The sequence below is a fragment of the Mastomys coucha genome, unplaced genomic scaffold, assembly GCF_008632895.1.
Source record: "Mastomys coucha isolate ucsf_1 unplaced genomic scaffold, UCSF_Mcou_1 pScaffold6, whole genome shotgun sequence".
NCBI lineage: Eukaryota > Metazoa > Chordata > Mammalia > Rodentia > Muridae > Mastomys > Mastomys coucha.
The window spans coordinates 127,890,427-127,908,812 of NW_022196912.1; the positions used below are offsets into that span (position 1 = coordinate 127,890,427).

The 18,386-nt window shown below is 38.3% G+C and overlaps 1 pseudogene and 2 gene segments (V, D, J or C); 1 reads left to right on the forward strand and 2 right to left on the reverse strand.

Moving 5' to 3' along the window:
* The window catches only part of LOC116080189, a 1,139,691-nt gene that overhangs the window by 729,683 nt on the left and 391,622 nt on the right, over window positions 1–18,386 (reverse strand).
* The window catches only part of LOC116080186, a 1,015,034-nt gene that overhangs the window by 625,764 nt on the left and 370,884 nt on the right, over window positions 1–18,386 (reverse strand).
* Window positions 14,705–18,386, forward strand: part of LOC116080404 — a 5,785-nt pseudogene continuing 2,103 nt past the window's right edge.

Sequence of the window (18,386 nt, forward strand, 5' to 3'; positions counted from 1 at the left end):
TATATATATATATATATATATATATATATATATATATATATATATATATCGATATTTGCCATTTATCAGTATGTATATACCAAACTAAAATTACTATGAAATGGATACTCTCTCTTTATTAAGCTGATCTATCACAACTCCACTGAGAACATTCCATGGGTGACCATCTGTAAATTTTCTATCTGTTGTCAGCAATCTCATATTTGTGGCCCAAAATCAAGGGGATAATGTTTTCTCTATTTTTGTCTGGGCATAGCTGAATCACCTTCCTCTCATGGTTTCTGACACCCTCAGGATGTGGTTTTCACACTGTGTCTTGCACAGAAATATGTAGCCGTGTCCTCATTTTGGAGGTTGCTGATCTGCAAATATGCAGTGCTGGCAGAGGTTTCCAAAGAGAAGGCAAACCGTCCCTTGAAGTCTTCAGCATATGTTGGCGCCCCAGTATTGGTGTTGATCCAGCCCATCCACTTCAAGCCCTTTCCTGGAGCCTGTTTCACCCAGTGCATTCCATACTGTGTGAAACTATACCCAGAAGCCTTGCAGGAGATCTTCACTGTCTCTCCAGGCTTCTTCAGCTCAGGTCCAGACTGCACCAACTGGATCTGTGCTTGGGCACCTGTAAAATGAACACAGGGAGGTGAAGATTCTGGAAACTGACTTAGTTCCCATTGGAGCATTGTTTTCTGATGTCTTACATTGGGCTGCTGCCATGAGGAATAGCAAGTTCCACACCCAATCCATGTCTAAAACTGAGGCTCAGTGCTTCCTTGAGACTAACTGGGCACTAAACTCCTTTGCTGATATGTGAGGTGAGCTTCAGATTTCTACTCTAAAGTCTTCTATAGATTTGCATATGACTGGGATCTAGAGGTCATATTGAACTAAACCAGATACACAATCAGATTTACACAGATCCCTCACCACAGTAGCTAATCCTATGCCTTATGGTATCTACTATTAATGACTTCATGCTTTTTGTTCAGTCCTCCAAGTCCTTAACTTGATTATGCTGTGTTTACACCCTGGTGTTTTCACCCACACACCTCACAGTATCATTGCTTATTCCTGAGCCTTATGCATGTAACAGGGTAACAGTGGGCTATGGCAACCAGTCAATAAGTGGCTCTCCTGCTCTGTGCTTCAACTCAGTTACTTCAACCTTTCCAATGGATACTGCCCTCTTCATACTGAGACCTTTGCATCAGTATTTCCTTGCCTACAGATTCAAAAATGGATTCTGTTCCTGAACTCTTATGGTTATCTACACTCCCATACCAGTGATCGGCCTTTCCTAATGAAATTTGTAGAATAAAAATACATTTCTTTTTTAAGTTTGGACATTTTCTTTATTTATACTTTGTGTGCCATTTCCTTTCCCATTCCCTTTATCCCCCATGGAAACCCCCTATCATACTCACTTCCACTGGTTCTATGAGGATTTTGCTACACAAATACACAGACACATGATTAAAATTATAAGAATCTGAAAAGAAAGAACATTTTAATAGTAAATCAACTTATGTGAAAAAATTATATTTTAAAATAAAAGCTCGGTATTTATTTCATGTAGTTTTAGAACTAAAGTGTTCAATGCTTTAGCATGAAGAAAGTGTATCACACAGCCAAGTATTTAAAAATCCCAAGGAAGACCCTTTGTAATTTAAATCTTATTTCTGCTTTTTTATACTTTTTTAATACTTTTGTAAACTTATTAAGACTATCAAGAATTAGAGGAATTTAATTCTGCTTACTTTCCACATTTAATACTTTCCCATCAGTGCTTAAAATGGGACAGCAATAACAACAGTATTGACTGAAAATATCATACAGTCATCAGAAGCAGAATAGAGGTGATAACTAAGGTGTCCTGTATATGAGTTAAAATGAAACAGTGTTGTTTAATGTGGGATGCATTCTGTGTTGACAGTGTGGACTAAGGATAGACAATTACAACTGGGGGTGGCAGAACAAATACAATGGGAATGAGAGAGCCAATAGGAGAAATGAGTGCAACAGTGATGTGGGGTTAGACCAGAATTTTTCACTGCACTATCCATGTTCTGATAGCATAGGTGCTGTGTGACACTGGAAGTCAACAATTGCTAGCTATAGTGACAGTTTGTTCTGCATACTGGAAATAAAGAGGAAAGCCAGGCCTGAGAGGAAGTGCTTTCTGGTCTTCTGTGCACCTGCTCAAAGATATAAAAGAAACCATGGGAATTTGGCACCCCCTGCTGTATGAATGTGCCCCTGTAGCATGACAAGTTTCCCCCATTATAGTCAAAGCATCATGATAGCCTCTGGCACATTCCTTATCAGCCATAAAGTCCCTGTCTTAAAGCCACCCAATGATTTGGACTTGGAGAAGGTGAAACTGCAGAATTCATAATTTTCTTCTAATTTTCAATCATGAATCAAAATCATGTATTTCTTATTTTTTCTGCCATTGGTACTTAGATATCACAACCATAGGTGACTTCTTATCATAAGCAAAAGAGCATGCCTATTAGAAATATTAGATGTAGCCTTTGTCAGATATTGGTACTGTGAGGCAGGCTTGGCATTTTGGCTAATATCCACATTTCAGTGACTATGTACCTTTCAATTCCTTTTGGGATTGTGTTACCTAACTCAGGATGTGTATTCTAATTCCATACATTTGCCAGCAAAATTCATGAAGTCTTCATTTTTAATAGCTGAATAGTACTCTACAGTGTAAAGGAAATATATTTTCTCTGTCCATTCTTCAACTGAGGGACATCTAGGTCGCTTCCAGTTTCTGGCTATTATGAATAAGGCTGCTGAGAACATAGTGGAGCACTTGTCCTTCCAATATTGTGGAGTGGTATAGCTGATTTTTCAGGTAGTACTATTTCCAGTTTTCTGATGAGCCACCAGGTTGATTTTGAGAGTGGTGGTACCAGTGTGTAATTCCACCAGCTATGGAGGAGTGTTCACATTTTTCCATTTCCTTACCACAATATGCTCTCTCTTGAGCTTTTGATATTAGCCATTCTGATTGATGTCAGGCAAAATCTGACAGTTTTTATTGATTTGCACTTCACTGATGACTAAGGGAACTTATACCTTTTTTTATTAGATATTTTCTTTATTTACATGTAAATTTCTCCTTTCCCAGTTTCCCCTCCAAAAACAAAGAAACAAACAAAAACAACAAAAAAAGGCCCCTGTTGCCTCCCCCTTCCCCATGCCTGCCACCCCACCCTCTCCCAGTTATTGGCCCTGGCATTCCCCTACACTGGGGCACAGAACCTTCACAGGGCTAAGATCCTCTCCTCCGACTGATGATCGAATTTGCAATCCTCTACTATATACATGCTGCCAGAACAATCAGACCCCTCCATGTGCAGTCCTTGGTTGGTGGTTGAGACCCTGGGAGTTCTGAGGGTACTAGTTAGTTCAAATTGTTTTTCATCCTAAGGGGCTACAAACCCATCAGCTCCATTGGTCTTTTCTCTAACTCCTTTATGGGAACCAGTGGTTATTAGCCCAGGAGTTTGGAATACAGGAAGCACAACCCACAAACCACAAGGAACTCAAGAAGAAGGAAGAACAAAAGGTGGACATTTCATTTTTTCTTAAAAGGGGGAACCAAATACTCACAGAAGGAGTTGCAGAGATTAACTATGGAGCAGAGACTGAAGGAAGGGCGAGCCAGCCTAAATATAGCTATCTCCTGAGAGGCTCTGACAGTACCTGATGAATACAAATGTAGAGGCTCACAGCCATCCATTGAATTTATACCTTTTTTAAGTGCTTCTTGTCCATTACTATTTCCTTTGTTGATAATTCTGTTTCTCTCTGTACTTCATTTTTAATTAGGTCATTTTGTCTTATGGAGTCTATCTTCTTGAGATCTTTATACATTTTGGATATTATCCCTATCAAATGTACAGTTAGTGAAGAACTTTTCCAAATTTGCAGGTTGTGTTTGTTCCTATTGACTGTGGTCTTTCCCTTAGCCTTACAGAAGCTTTTCAGTTTTTTTAGGTCCCATTTATAAGTTATCAGTCTTAGAGCTTAAGCCATCGGTGTTCTATTCAGGAAAATTTCCCATGTGCCAATATGTTCTAGGGTATTTCACAATTCTCTTCTATTAGATTCAGTATATCTAGTGTTATGTTCAGGTAAAAAAGGTTTGTATAACCAGGTAGATTGTGTTAGAAAAACTAATTTTCCTTTCCTCTGGTTGTTAGTTAGAGATAATTCTTGTGAGGGACACTGGGTTGTGTTCAATTCTACTCCTGACACTAGAATATTAACTAGCCTTGTGTATGTTGTCACAGTCTTTGTGATCATATGTGCCTGAAACTTTATTTGTATAGATGTACTTTTTACCCATGGTGTCCTGGAAACCTAGTGTCTCTTACTGTCTTTCTTTCTCAAGCATTGCTAGATTTTATGAGCCCTGAGGGGAGGGAATTTATGGAGATAATCTATTTAGGAATGAGTTTTCCAAGTTTCTCAATTTCAGAATATTTTCTAGATATTTGATTCACTGTGTTTGTTTCCATATTCTGAAGGAAGGATCAAAGCATAAATTCTGTAAGTGTTATCTTCTCCCTATGATCCTTTAGCAGAACGGTAGCATTGTTTTTGCCTAGGTCACTGAGATATCTGTTATTAAGTTCTTGGATACCTGAAAATATTTGAAAATAGTTCGATCTTATAAAATCAGCCTGAAATGAAATCACAGGTTGATTGGATACTCAAACAAAAGGTATTGCATATAGTAACAAAGAATTAAAGTAATCAGCAGCCCAGCAATAAACATTTCAACCTTCTATGTTGTCACCCTTGAAAACACAAATATAATTTATAATTTTATTCTCAAACCTTACCTTAATAGCTCCATATAAAATCTCTCTTGCTTTCAACATTTACCAGCACCTGACTAAGACAAATGCACATATTTACAGCCAACCATTGGACTAAGGTCAAGGACTACCATGGAAGAGTTAGAGGGAGGAATACAGAAATTGGAGGGAATGATAATCCCAAAGGAAGACAAACAGTGAAAACCTACCTGGACCCCTTTGAGCTCTCAGAGTCTAATTCAACAACCAAAGAGTATACTTGGCCTGGCTCATGGCCCCCAACACATATGTAGCTAAGGACTGCCTTGTCTGGCTTCAGAGGGAGAGAATGCTGCTAATCCTGTATAGATTTGATGCCCCAGGGAAGTGGGATTCAGGGTGGAAGTTTAGAGAGTGAGGAGGGAATAGGTAGATGGATTAGTGGTGTGGGTAAGTGATAGGCTGGGTAATTGGGGGCTCAACCTCTCAGAGGCAAAGGATATTGGAAATAGGTTGAAGAACACTTAAAGGGGTACTCTAAAGGGGGAAACATTTGGAATGTAAATAAATAAAACAATTAAAAATTAAACAAGCAATAGAGTGTTACCATGAGTTTGTCTGTTTGCAACCACTAGCCTCAAATGCCTGGTATTATTAAGTTAGTCAAAAGCCTATGGCTGGAGGTAATAAGCCCTTGGTAAGAATCAAAGGAGATTTTGCCAAGTGGACTTTATGTTTATATTCAAAGTACATTTCTCAGTTTTTGTCATATTGGGTTCTTTTACTTTCTAGGAGGAATGAAGAATGCAGAGACTCAAAACAGGCTGAAGTGTTGAGAATAGTTGACTTTGGGGTGCTAAGGAGTATATGAAACACTTAGAGTCCCTCTCCCATTGATTATGAAACATGATGGATGATAAGGTGGATAAGTTGTAAGACCCAGAATACGGACACAAGTTTTATGAACTGCTGCCTTATAGATATGACAATGCCATCACAACCATGAGTGCTCATAGGTTGTGACTTCTTGCAGATGAGAAAGGCATGGAAATAGGAAGATCAATAAAAAAAAAAGAGAAGATTTCAGGAGGATGGGAAGCAGGAGGACATCTTTTCATGTTGCACAAGGAGTTACTCCATAATAGACATGTACCATTAATGAAATGTTTTTCTTATTGTCTACAAGAATATTGCAAGAATGATTGTTCATTTAATCAAATTTTGTGAGATAAAGCCTTTCTTACATAAATCCTTATTCATTGAAAACAACTCTTTCCTACTGAAAATGAGGTTATGGAGGAAAAATAAATAAATTATTTTTTTCTTTGTCTTCAGGTTAGAGTTAATGTGAGGGTTCTCAGTAGACATCTACCTAGGGCAGGACTGTCCAGAAGCAAGACTTAGTTGATGAGGTTAATAATCAGAAAGAAGGACTAATTGACTAAAGAGACATTGGAAGTGATCTGTAGAGGCCCTTCTCTTATATCCTCTCTTCTCTTTAGTCTATTTTCATTTTCAGGACATGACATTTTGTTGTACCAAAGGCAGGAGCCTGCAGCTGAAGCCTGGGTCTCTCTCCCCATTGCTGACCTGTGGCTGCACTGCACATTAGTTAAAAAGGGGGCAATGTATAAATGAGTTATTCTATTGTAGGAAGGAGAAAATAGGGTGGTAAAGTAGAGAGAAGAAAAAGAGAGGAATGAAAGAGAGAAAAAGGAGAGGAGGAAAGCAAGAGGGGAACAAAAAGCAGGAAAGAAAAGAGGGAGAGCTGGAGTGGGAGAGCAGAGAGGAGAAAAAATGAGAGAGAGGTGAAGAGTAAGAGAGTGAAATAGTGAGGAAGTGGGCAAACTGCCTCTTATATTGTGTGGGCCATGACATGTCTGGCTTGTGGTCAGATGACTGGGTGTAAGGTCCAGCTAGAATGTTGGGAGCTTGGAGCATTGTCTGCCTGAAAGAGCACACATCTCCTGCAGGAACATATGTGAGGAGTTGTGACTGAAACAGGAGTTATGGCCAAGCTCCTTCTGCCCTCTGAAAGCAGAAATTGCCCACAGGGGTTCAGGGCTCAAAGCCAAATACTTGACTGACTTAAGTTACCTGAGCAGAGCACTGCTACACACTGTCCCACAACATTCTGTAATGATTGGTGATGAGACAGCATTAAAAGCCTTGAAATTGCTGCTCTATGAGAAAAGATTGTAAAATCCTGGTTTTTCAATTAGTAATCTATTCTACTATGATATAAACTGTTTTCAAAGTGATTGAGTGGGTCTTAGAATTGTATCATTTCTCTATCTGTAGCATTCCCACAAGAGTGGTATAAATTCTAAGAAACAACTATATTTTACTTTTGCTAGATATCTATACTCTCTCATGAGGTTTCTAACTATCAAATGAGATGGTGTCATGGATCTGGTAAATGGTATACGAGAGTAAAAGTAAGTATCACTTACTTTTACTTTTTTTGAAACATCCTTGATGGACCCTCTGCATCTGCTTCACTGGTTCTACATGACAAATTTATTTTAGTTTCTCTTCTTGCTCAGAGTAAATATATTTTGCAATGTGATTGATAATATGAACATTGTATCATTTGAAGTTACAATATACAATAATGGACTGCGTCCCTCTGTGTTTAGTTTGATTGAATATGGTCTACAATTGATTCATCTAAGTCTCATTTAGTGATTGCTTTGAAATTTTTAGTTTTTTTTTAATTTTGTAAATTACAAATCTAAAATATATGATTCACTCTTTATCAAGATTTCCAGAAGAGTTAAATCTCTTTTAATTATTTACATCACAATTACTGCCACTCTCCTTCTTCCCATTACAGAGTCCCTCTCCATACCATTTCTTTCTCACTGACATATCACCTTTCTGCAGGATTAGACACATCCTATCCCACTAAAGCCTGTCAAGGCAACACTGTTGAGGAATTGAACCCACTGGAAGGCTACAGCTTTAGGAACAGCTCCCACTCCAGCAGTTGGGAGACCCACATGGAGATTGAGCTGCACTTCTGCGATATATACATATATATGAACCTGGGATTGTAGTCGACCAGATGTCTGTTCTTTGGTTGGTCATTCAGTGTTTGAGAGTTCTCTCTGTTCCAGATTAGTTGACATTGCTGTTATTCCTGTATAGTTCTTGTTGCCCTTAGATACTACAATCTTTCTGCCGACTCTTAATTAATAGCCCTGACATTCTTCCAACGTTTGCTTGTGGCTATATCATCTGATTCAGTCAAACTCTGGGTAGAGCATTTTACAGGATGCGTATGCAAGGCTCGAACTGCAAGAATAATAGTGCCATGGATTGGTGCTTGTATATAGGATAGTTCTCCAGTTGGGACAGTTATTAATTGGATATTTCTTCAATTTCTGCTCCATTTTTTCCCAGCATTTCCTTTAGATACTTCAAGTTTTGGGTTCATAGTTTTGTGGGTGAGTTGATATCCTTAGCCCTTTACAGGAGGTCCTGCCTGGCTAAAGGAGGTGGCCTTTTCCAGTTCCATATTTCAACTCTTATGCATCTCAGCTAAGGTCAACAAAATTGATTCCTGAGAGCATCCCATGTCACAGGTCTCTGTGACTTTGTAGAGATCCTCCTATTCTCCATGATCCCAGGCAGCTGCAGATTTCCATTCATTGTCCTGGCCCTCTGTTCTCTTACCATGAGTCTCTCCACACCAGATCTTGACACACCATATCCCTCCCCAGCCTTCTCTGACCCAGTACTCTTAATTCCTTTGCCTGCTATGATTATTTATTTCCTTTTATGAAAGAGATTCAAGCATTTAGTTGAACCTTCAACTGAACTGAGATACAATCAGAGAGATATCATTTGTTTTCTTGATCTACTAAGGCCTTTGTTCTTATTTAGCATTTCTGGTTCTGTCTGATGTATGGAATCTTATAGCTAATATCCAATGAACAGTGAGTACATACCATGCATTTCCTCTTGGGGCTCAGCTATATAGCTCAGGGTTATATTTTCTAGTTCCATTCAGTTGCCCACAAAATTTATGATGTCCTCATTTTTAAGAGCTGAATAGTGTTTCATTGGGCAAATTACGCACCTTTAATGTACCCATTTTTCAATTGAGAAGTGTCTGGGTTTTTCCCTTTTCTGGATACTCTGAGTAAAGTTGCTATCAATATAATAGAGCAGATTGAAATACAGAGTGGTTCTACATGTTTGCAATCCATCAAGCAATGGAGAAGTGTTTTTCTTTACCCACATTCACACTAACATATTCTGTCACTTGAAATAATGATCCTATCCTTTCTGATTGGTGGAAAGTAGAAGGAATCTCATTTTGATTTGCATTTCCCTGATGTCTAAGAATATTGAATGTTTCATCAAGTACTTTTTGGCCATTCCTGATTCCTCTGTAGAAAATTCTCTATTTATCCCTGTATCCTATTTTTTAATTGGGTTACTTACTTTTTTGGAATCTACTTTCTTGAGTTCTTTATATATTTTGGATATTAACCCTCTATTGCATATAGAATTAGTGAAGAACTTTTGCCAGTCTGTAGGCTGATGTTTTGTCCTATTGACAGTGGCCTTTCCCTTACAATTTTTTTTTTTAATTTCATGAGGTCCCATTAATCAATTTTTGATCTTAGAGTCTGAGCCATTGATGTTCTATTTGACAAATGGTTTTCTGTATCAATGCAGTCAAGGCTATTTCCCACTTTCAGTTCTATGAGATTCAGTATATCAGTTTTATGTTGAGGTCCTTGATCTACTTGGACTTGAGTTCTATGCAGTTTGATTAATATGAATGTATTTGCATTCTTTAACATGATGACATTCAATCAGAGAAGTACCATTTGTTTTCTTTTTTCTTATTTATTTATTTGTTTGTTTATTGTTAATTATCTTTAACCTTTTTTAGTCCAGTCATTATCCACCTTTCAATCTACCCTCCAACACTTCCTCATTCCATTCCTCCTCCCCAGTTTCTAAGAAGGTGCCCCCAGAACCTCCTTGACCTTTTAATTCCCAATGGCCTCTAGACTCTAAAGCATTATGCGCATGTTCTCTCTCTGAGGCCAATCCAGGCAGTCCTCAGTTGTATATGTATCAGGGGCCTTGTACCAGCTAGGGTATGCTGCCTAGTTTGTGGATCAGATTATGACATATATCAGGAGTCCAGGTTTTATTGAGACTGCTGATTTTCCTATGGGGTTGTTGTCCTCCTCAGCTTCTTCCACCCTTTCCCCAGTTCAACCACAGGGTTTCTCATCTTCAAACCCTGAGTTGGGCATAGTCTTAATGGAAACAGAAGTAAACATATTTGCTGTAATTACTTATTCAATTTTTTATTTAAACCTATTGAAACCTTTCAACAAAAGGTGCTTGTAATACCATGTGATTATGTATCCTGAGAAAGAAAATGAACTAGATACGATGACAGCAAATAGAAAAGAGTAGCATCAGTCAGGCATTTTCTCATGATTACACAGGTTTTTTTTCTTTTTCTTTTTTTTTTTATTAGATATTTTCTTTATTTACGTGTAAATTTCTCCATTCCCAGTTTCCCCCCAAAAAAACAAAGAAACAAACAAAACCAACAAAAACAAACCCCTGTTGCCTCCCTCCTCACCATGCCTGCCACCCCATCCTCTCCCACTTATTGGCCCTGGCATTCCCCTACACTGGGGCACAGAACTTTCACAGTGTCAAGCTCCTCTCCTCCTATTGATGATCAAATTGCAATCCTCTACTATACGCATGCTGCCAGAACAATCAGACCCCCCCATGTGCAGTCCTTGGTTGGTGGTTGAGACCCTGGGAGCTCAGAGGGTACTAGTTAGTTCATATTGTTGTTTGTCCCAAGGGGCTGCAAACCCCTCAGCTCCATTGGTCATTTCTCTAACTCCTTCACTGGGGACCCTGTACTCAGCTCAATGGATGGCTGTGAGCCTCTACATATGTATTAGTCAGGTACTGTGTCTCTTGCACAGCAATATGTGGCTGTGTCCTCAGCAGTCACAGAGTTCAAATGCAGGAAGAAATGGTTCTTGGTTGTGATGGATATTTGACTTTTGAGAGATGGTTTGTAGCTAGTGCTACTTCTGTAGCTTATGTATCCTGTCCACTCCAGTTTTTTTCCTGGAAACTGCCCGATCCAGTGACAGAAATTACTGGTGATGGTGAAAGACCCCTCAAGAGAGGAGCCCCTCACTCTAGTCTCAGGATTACATGATCCCCCACGAAACTCATGAGAGGCCGATCTTGCTGCAACCAAACGAAGTTTATTTGAGAAACCAGTGCACTGGGGCTGAGCTTTTAACCCACACAGAGGCAGAGGAATTCGACCCCTAGCTCAAGAACTGTAGCGTATTTAAAGCTAAAAAGCACAAACCAGGAGGAGTGAGGGGAATTCCAACCCAAGTTATTCAGTCAGTTAGGGAGGGGAACATATTCATTTTAGGAATGTAATCTAGGAATGTAATCTTAATGAATCATCTACTGGTCAGCAGGGTGGAGAGGCCCATGAACCAGTTGACCTTCTTTCAGGAACCAGAGCCCTGAGACTCTGAGTTAGCCAAGTTCCTGGAACCCAGAACTCTTAACCGACTGACCTGCATTCTTAGTTCTGCTTAGTCTGCTATGGGTCATAAAAAACTATTTTTTATATTTTTCATACTTTTCAATGATGTAGCCAGTGACAGAGCAAATAATTGAGTGTCTGAGAGGGTTTCACCAGGCCAGGTCATGACTCCTGAAGCTGCACCTGGCTGAAGATACCTTCAGAGAAGAAGAGTCAATTCTGTCAATCACACACACACACACACACACACACACACACACAAAAAAAAAAAAACCTAATTGAGGCATGTCTGAAATGGTAAAACTCACCAGGAAGGGCTGTCTAAAAGGTACAGAAGACATAACACTCTCATCTTTTGGACTACACCCTCTTTTTTCAGAGATGAACGTCTGTTGAGAAAGATGGGCTGCCACAGCCCAGAAGGTGATTTAACTTAGAAGTAGAAGAAGCATTTGCATGCAAGGCGACAGTTTTGTCATCCTAATTGGAGAGGGTGAATAATTAATATACTTAGTTATTAAAATAAGATGATCACTGTCTCCAGGTTCTTATGAGTCTGAAATGAGAGAGGACTAAGACTGTATAAATCATAGGTAGCACCTCTATACATGACCCTACCTTTATTTTCTAGACTAATCTCCCCACAGACCCAAAAATGTTATACCACGTTTTTAAGGTTTAGTATCAGTGCAAACTTTCTTTTCAGACTTGTGTTCCTGCATTCTTTTTAGTAATTCCACAAATTTCCTAGGTTTCTACTCTTTTCCCACCCATTACATGTCTTTCCAATATTTCCTAAAACTTAATACATTGTCCTTTTGAACAGGGTCCATACATGACTCCTGCTCCATCTATACTCTGTGTTAAGTACAGAAAGCACATACTGATAGAAGAAGCTTGGGACTCGGCATCCTGAGAATATTATTCAGATATCCGATTCATTCCTCATATTTTTCTGACTCAAAGCCCACTGAGTTTAGATGTGTGACAATTCCATGTGAGCAGGCATGGTGCAGAGACTAACAAAAAAGCCGGAATATGTTTATAATAAGGACATTTTATTCTTCTCTGGCCTCTTTACAGTCTAAAGCACATCTTGGATTTTGCAAGAAATGTCATTATATACCCAAAATATACTTTCTTTTCTCATCTTTCTGATAATTTTTACCAGACATCAAGCCTTTTTAATATTAAATATAGAAGTTTTTGTAAAATATACCTTGATTATAGTTTTCCTTCCTTCTAAAACTCTATTATTCAACAGCTCCCCTCCCATCCAGATGCACCACCTTACTTTCTCTTTGGAAAACAAACTTCTAACAGATGATAGTAAAATAAAATAAAAAAAAGGTAAAGTAAAACCTAACACATCAAAAGAATACAATAAAAAGTGAAAAAAGTGCCCAATAAATATTAAAGGAAAGAAATGTAGATTCAGAGGCCTATGCATTTGCACACTCAGAACTCACATAAGAAGACAACACCAGAAGCCATAATACACAGAAGAAAGTACATGTAAGGTATATGTAAAAAAGATCAATAGATAGATTGATAGATAATAAAGTGCCAAAAATGTTGCAACAATTGACTTTTATTTCTGAAGGGCATTTGATCCTTGGCATGCAATTATCTTCTAGAGCAATTATCTTCTCCAGTTAGACTCTGGAGAAGTTATTAGTTTTCAAGAGATTATCAATTTGAGATAACTTCTGGGTTAGGTATGGGGACATGAGACCACTTCTTTTAGTAGAGAGTCCTTGGCTGTATGCACAGGAGTGATAGAGTTAGGTCACTTGACATTAGTATTGATAGCTTTTGGGAGAAGTTCCATACTAAATTCCATTAGGACTACAGCAGATTAAACTAATCATGTATGATGGTTCCGCCTTTTACTAATTATTCATAACCATTTGGTGTGATTTGTTTCCATAAAAAATGTTTCCTTAATAAATTCATTGTTTGAATTAGATGAAATCTCAAGCTATCTTTTTATTTTACATTTTCTTGACAGATCATTTTGTTGAAAATTTAAAAAATGTTCAATATTCATTTTATGTTTGGTTTTCCATTACACAAAGAAACTAAAACGTATTCAAACCAACACTGCTGCCTGTAGAATCCATTCATTTTGGCCTTTCAAAAGCTGAGGGTAGAATTCTGCACAGTAGTTTGACAAATCAGTGAATAACCCACTGTCCCTTTTTCTATCTAATCTCACTCTGAATCATATATGGAATACTCTTTCTGTCTGATCCCTTAAAGTCCAGTCAGCTCATGATTGTCTGCTGGGGCATTTTGCAATGCTCTGTCATCTTTCTGAGGGTTAGAGCAGCACAGAAACGGATTTAGTAACATCACAATAACTGTGTGGTGTGGAATTAGTTGGAATCTTCCTGATCATAATGTGCTCTCTTCAAGTGCCATATCAGTAGAATACTGATAACATTTGTTATCTTGGAATGGTCATTGTCTCAAGAAGATACTCTGGTTCAATTCAGTGGACTGTGTCTGCCTTTTCTTAACAACATAAAGGTAATCTGTAGGAGACAAACTATATAGAGCCTGTGCTAATAGTTTTTTAATCCCAATGCATAAACTTTTAACATTTATCATAATATGTATGAGCTTCTCCCTACGGTAAGAGAAAGAACTGAATAAAAAGCAGAAGTAGGATTATCTGTAGGAGAGAGACAACAACACTCACAGGAAGTCAACCATCTTCACACTGATCTGGCTACCTAAGGTTAAGCGTTTCTATCCTTGTCCAATTCATAAAATAATGGCACTATTTACTGGTGTGTCATTACATTCAGTAATGAAAAACCTTAAGTCAGTTTTTTTTCCAAAAAGCCTCTTGATGAACATTTTCCTAATGTGTGCATGAGGCTTTATTAAAAATTGAAGACATTCAAGGCACTGACTAATCTGTGAGAAAAGTGACAGTTTTATTTATCTATGTTCAAGCAAATTTTCCTGCTTTTTTATTATTTTCTTAATTTTGGCAGCAAAGGAGACAATACAAATATTGGCTTTTCACATACTTCTTTTTTAATTATCTTTAATCATTTTTTTTTTACATTTTACAATTCAGTCTTTATCCCTTTCCTGGTCCACCCTCAGACAGTTCATCTCCCCATTTCTCTAACTGATCTCCAAAAGGATTTCTCCCCCTACCCCCTGACACAACTCCTCCTGGTCTACCCACTACCTGGGGCCTTATGTTTCTGAAAGGTTAGGTACATCTTCTCTAACAGAGGAGAAACCAGCAAGTCCTCTTTGTTATATGTGTCAGGGTCCTTAGAACTGCTCCCGTATGCTGCCCAATTTGGGCTTCTCACTGGACCTCCTTTCCATCAGTCTCATCTCCAACTTTGTTCCTGCTGTTCTTTTAGACCGGATCAATTCTGGGTCAGAGTTCTTGGCTGTGGGATGGCAACCCCATTCCTCCACTTCGTGCCCTGTCTTTCTACTGGAGGTGGAGATTACAAGTTCCTTCACTCACTGTTGGGATTTTCATCTAAGATCTCTCCTTTTTTGTCATGAGAAACTCTCATCTCCCATGTCTCTGGTACATACTAGAGGGTCCAACTACCTCCCAACTCACAAGGACACCTGATTCCATTCATTTTGCTGATCCTCAAAGCTTCATCCATGTCTCTGCAACACCTGATCACACTCCTATTTTCCCCTCCTACTCCCCTTTAACAGGCAGATCCCATCTTCCCCTACCCCCAACCCAATGGAATTTTTTTCATCTCCCTCCCAAGATGGATTTAAGCATTCTCACTTGGGCCCTTCAGCATGTTAACCTTGAGTTCTGTGGATTGTACCCTGGATTTTCTTTTTTTTTCTTTTTTCTTTTTTCTTTTTGGTTTTTTGAGACCAGGTTTCTCTGTGTAGCCCTTGCTGTCCTGGAACTCACTCTGTAGACAAGGCTGGTCTCAAACTCAGAAATCCACCTGCCTCTGCCTCCCAAGTGCTGGGATTAAAGGCGTGTGCCACCACCGCCCAGCGTACCCTGGATTTTCATAAATTTTTGGTTAATATCCACTTATTAGTGAGTATATACCATGCATATCTTTTTGTGTCTGAGTTACCTCACTCAGGTTAGCTTTTAGTTCCATCAATTTGCATGCAAAACTTAGGATTTCCTTGTTCTTAATAGCTGAATACTATTCTAGTTTGTAAAGGAACCACATTTTCTATATCTATTCAACCTTTGTGGAATATCTGGGTTGTTTCCAGTTTCTTTCTATCACAAATAAGGCTGCTATAAACATAATGATGCATGTACACCTGTGGCATGGTGGTGCATCTTTTGGATATGTGCCCAATAGTGGTAAAGTGGGATCGTCTGGTAAATCAATTTTCAATTTCCAACATCCAGATTTATTTTATTAGTTTGCAATCTCATTTGTAGTGCAAGAGTACTCCTCTCTCTATGTATCTTTGCTAGCATGTGCTGTCACCTGAAATTTTGATCTTAGCCATTCTGTTTGGTGTAAAGTTAAATTAGAAGGGAGTTTTTTTTATTATTTTTATTTCTCTGATCACTAAGTACTATGAACATTTCTTTTAAGTGCTTCTTGGCCATTCAAGATTCCTCTATTGTGAATTCTCTGTTTTATTCTATACCCCATTTTTTGATTAGGAAGTATGGAAATTTTAGATATTAGCTTCTTTTGTTCTTTATACATATTGGATATTAGTCCCCTATTAGATGTGGGGTTAGTGAAGATTTTTTTCCCACCTTGTACATTGCTGATTTGTCATATTGACTGTATTCTTTGCCTTACAGAACCTTTTCAGTTTCATGATGTTCCATTTATCAATTCATGATATTACAGACTGAACCATTGGGTTCTGTTTAGGAAATTTCCCCATGTGACAATGAGTTCCAGGCTCTTTTCCAATTTCTCTTATATTACATTCCATTATGTTTTTCTGTTGAGCTCTTTGATCCAGTTGTACTTGAGCTTGTGAAAGGTTCCAAGTATGGATTCACATGATATTCATAACAACCCTTGAGACACATTGCTGACATTTTTCTACTTTTGTATTCCTTCCATTACTCCTTGGTTGTGCTAGAATGATTCCATGGGAACATTTGTTTAATCACTTAACTAAAAGAGTGACAAACCCTTGTAACTCAGTATTGAAAGATGGATTCCTTGCAGTCCACAGAGGTAAGCTTTTGCATGTAATACCAGTATGCCAGAACAAGGTCTATTTAATCCTATAGTGAAACCTGAGAATTAATTATTTCAGAGAAGAAGGTGTATGTTCTTAACTAATACATCACCCTATAACTAGAGAATGCTCTGAAGCTTTAATGTATATAGGGGAAGCATCTGCTTCTTGCGCAGCTGATAAATCACTGAAATTACAGGAAGGCATAATACAACTGGAATTTGACATTAGTTATACTATCTGCAGTAATTCCATTTCCCAAAAATCTTCTGAGTGTATCATACCCTGGGATGTATTTCTCAGCCTAGTACTCAAGGTTTTACAATGCGCATAGTCCTGGATTGTCATAGGTGTTTATGAAATACATGGCATGAGTCTTAATCATAGGGAAAATCCAATAGACCCTTCTCCCAACTTCATTTTTTCTAAAACTACATGTTGATTCCATGCTTCCACAGGATGTGATCTTGGTGTCAAGAGATGAGTCATATGTGCCCAGTTAATGCTCTGCATTTGTTCAGGTCAGACTTTTTCCTGTAATTAAATATGCACATAAGAATTAAGGGTATATTTGTTTAGACATTTGATTATTAAAAAGATTAGTAGAGCGAGGTGGAGGTGGTGCACACCTTTAATTCCAACACTTGGGAGGCAGAGGCAGGCGGATTTTTGAGTTCGAGGCCAGCCTGATCTATAGAGTGTGTTCCAGGACAGCCAGGGATATACAGAGAAACTCTGTCTCAACCTCTCCCCCTCAAAAAAATAAGATTAGTAGAAGCTGGACCTCTAGTGAGATTTTCTTGAGATGTGAAGTATAATTTGAGATCATTCAGACATAGAGTGCATTTATTATAAGTTTATTATGTAATTTATAAAAAATTCAAAAGTTCCTACCCCATCTAGATTAAGGGTACATGGACATAGCGAGTGTACCTTAAATATAAACTAGATTGTAAATATCATGGTTAACATTTCAGCAAGTGTACTTTTGTCACATGACATTTGTACAGTTCACATACCAACTCCACTTGTGCTGACGTGGTGTTCACTGTGTGCTCAGTGTCCCTGCTGGCCCTGAGCATCCTGTGGAGAGTTTTTTTTATCTTAATTTACAGTTCTTTTCTTCACAGTGTCCTTTGCATAGTAATATATGGCAGTGTCCTCATTTCTCAGACTGTTCATTTATAGATACAATAAGTTCTTAGGGTTGCCCCAGGAGATGGTAAATCTGCCTGTCACAGACTGTGTAGTTTTTATAATCCCATCATATTTTATTTCTGCTCACCACTCTAGCCCTTTTCATGGGGCTTAGCGAATCGAGTGCACCCAGTAATATCTGAAGGTAAATCCAGAATCTTTACAAAAAAGTTCAATGAACCTTTCAGGCTATATTGAGCCACCTCCAGGTTCCACCAGCTGCATCTCATTCTGTATGTCTGAAAATAGAGAGAATCATTGTCAGAAAACTATCACATATATACTCTGCCCTTCCTATGCAGGATCTTTTCTCTGTGCATTAAATTTTACAAATGCAATTACCCCAACACCACTGTGAGTAGTCTGTGTTCAGTGTTTATCACTAAATAGGAAGACCTGACTGTAATCCAGGGCTCACCTCTTCTGCCATAGGTGAGGCTCCATCATGTTTTTTTTTTTTTTTTTTTTTTTTTGCAGATGTAACATATTGCATCTCCTTTTCCTACATAGTATCTCTGGGGTATAAATATGTGAGAAATAAGTGCTCAGAGAAGATACAATGGTCATTTTGGTCATTCAAAACTGTGACAATTGCATGTAGTTATATC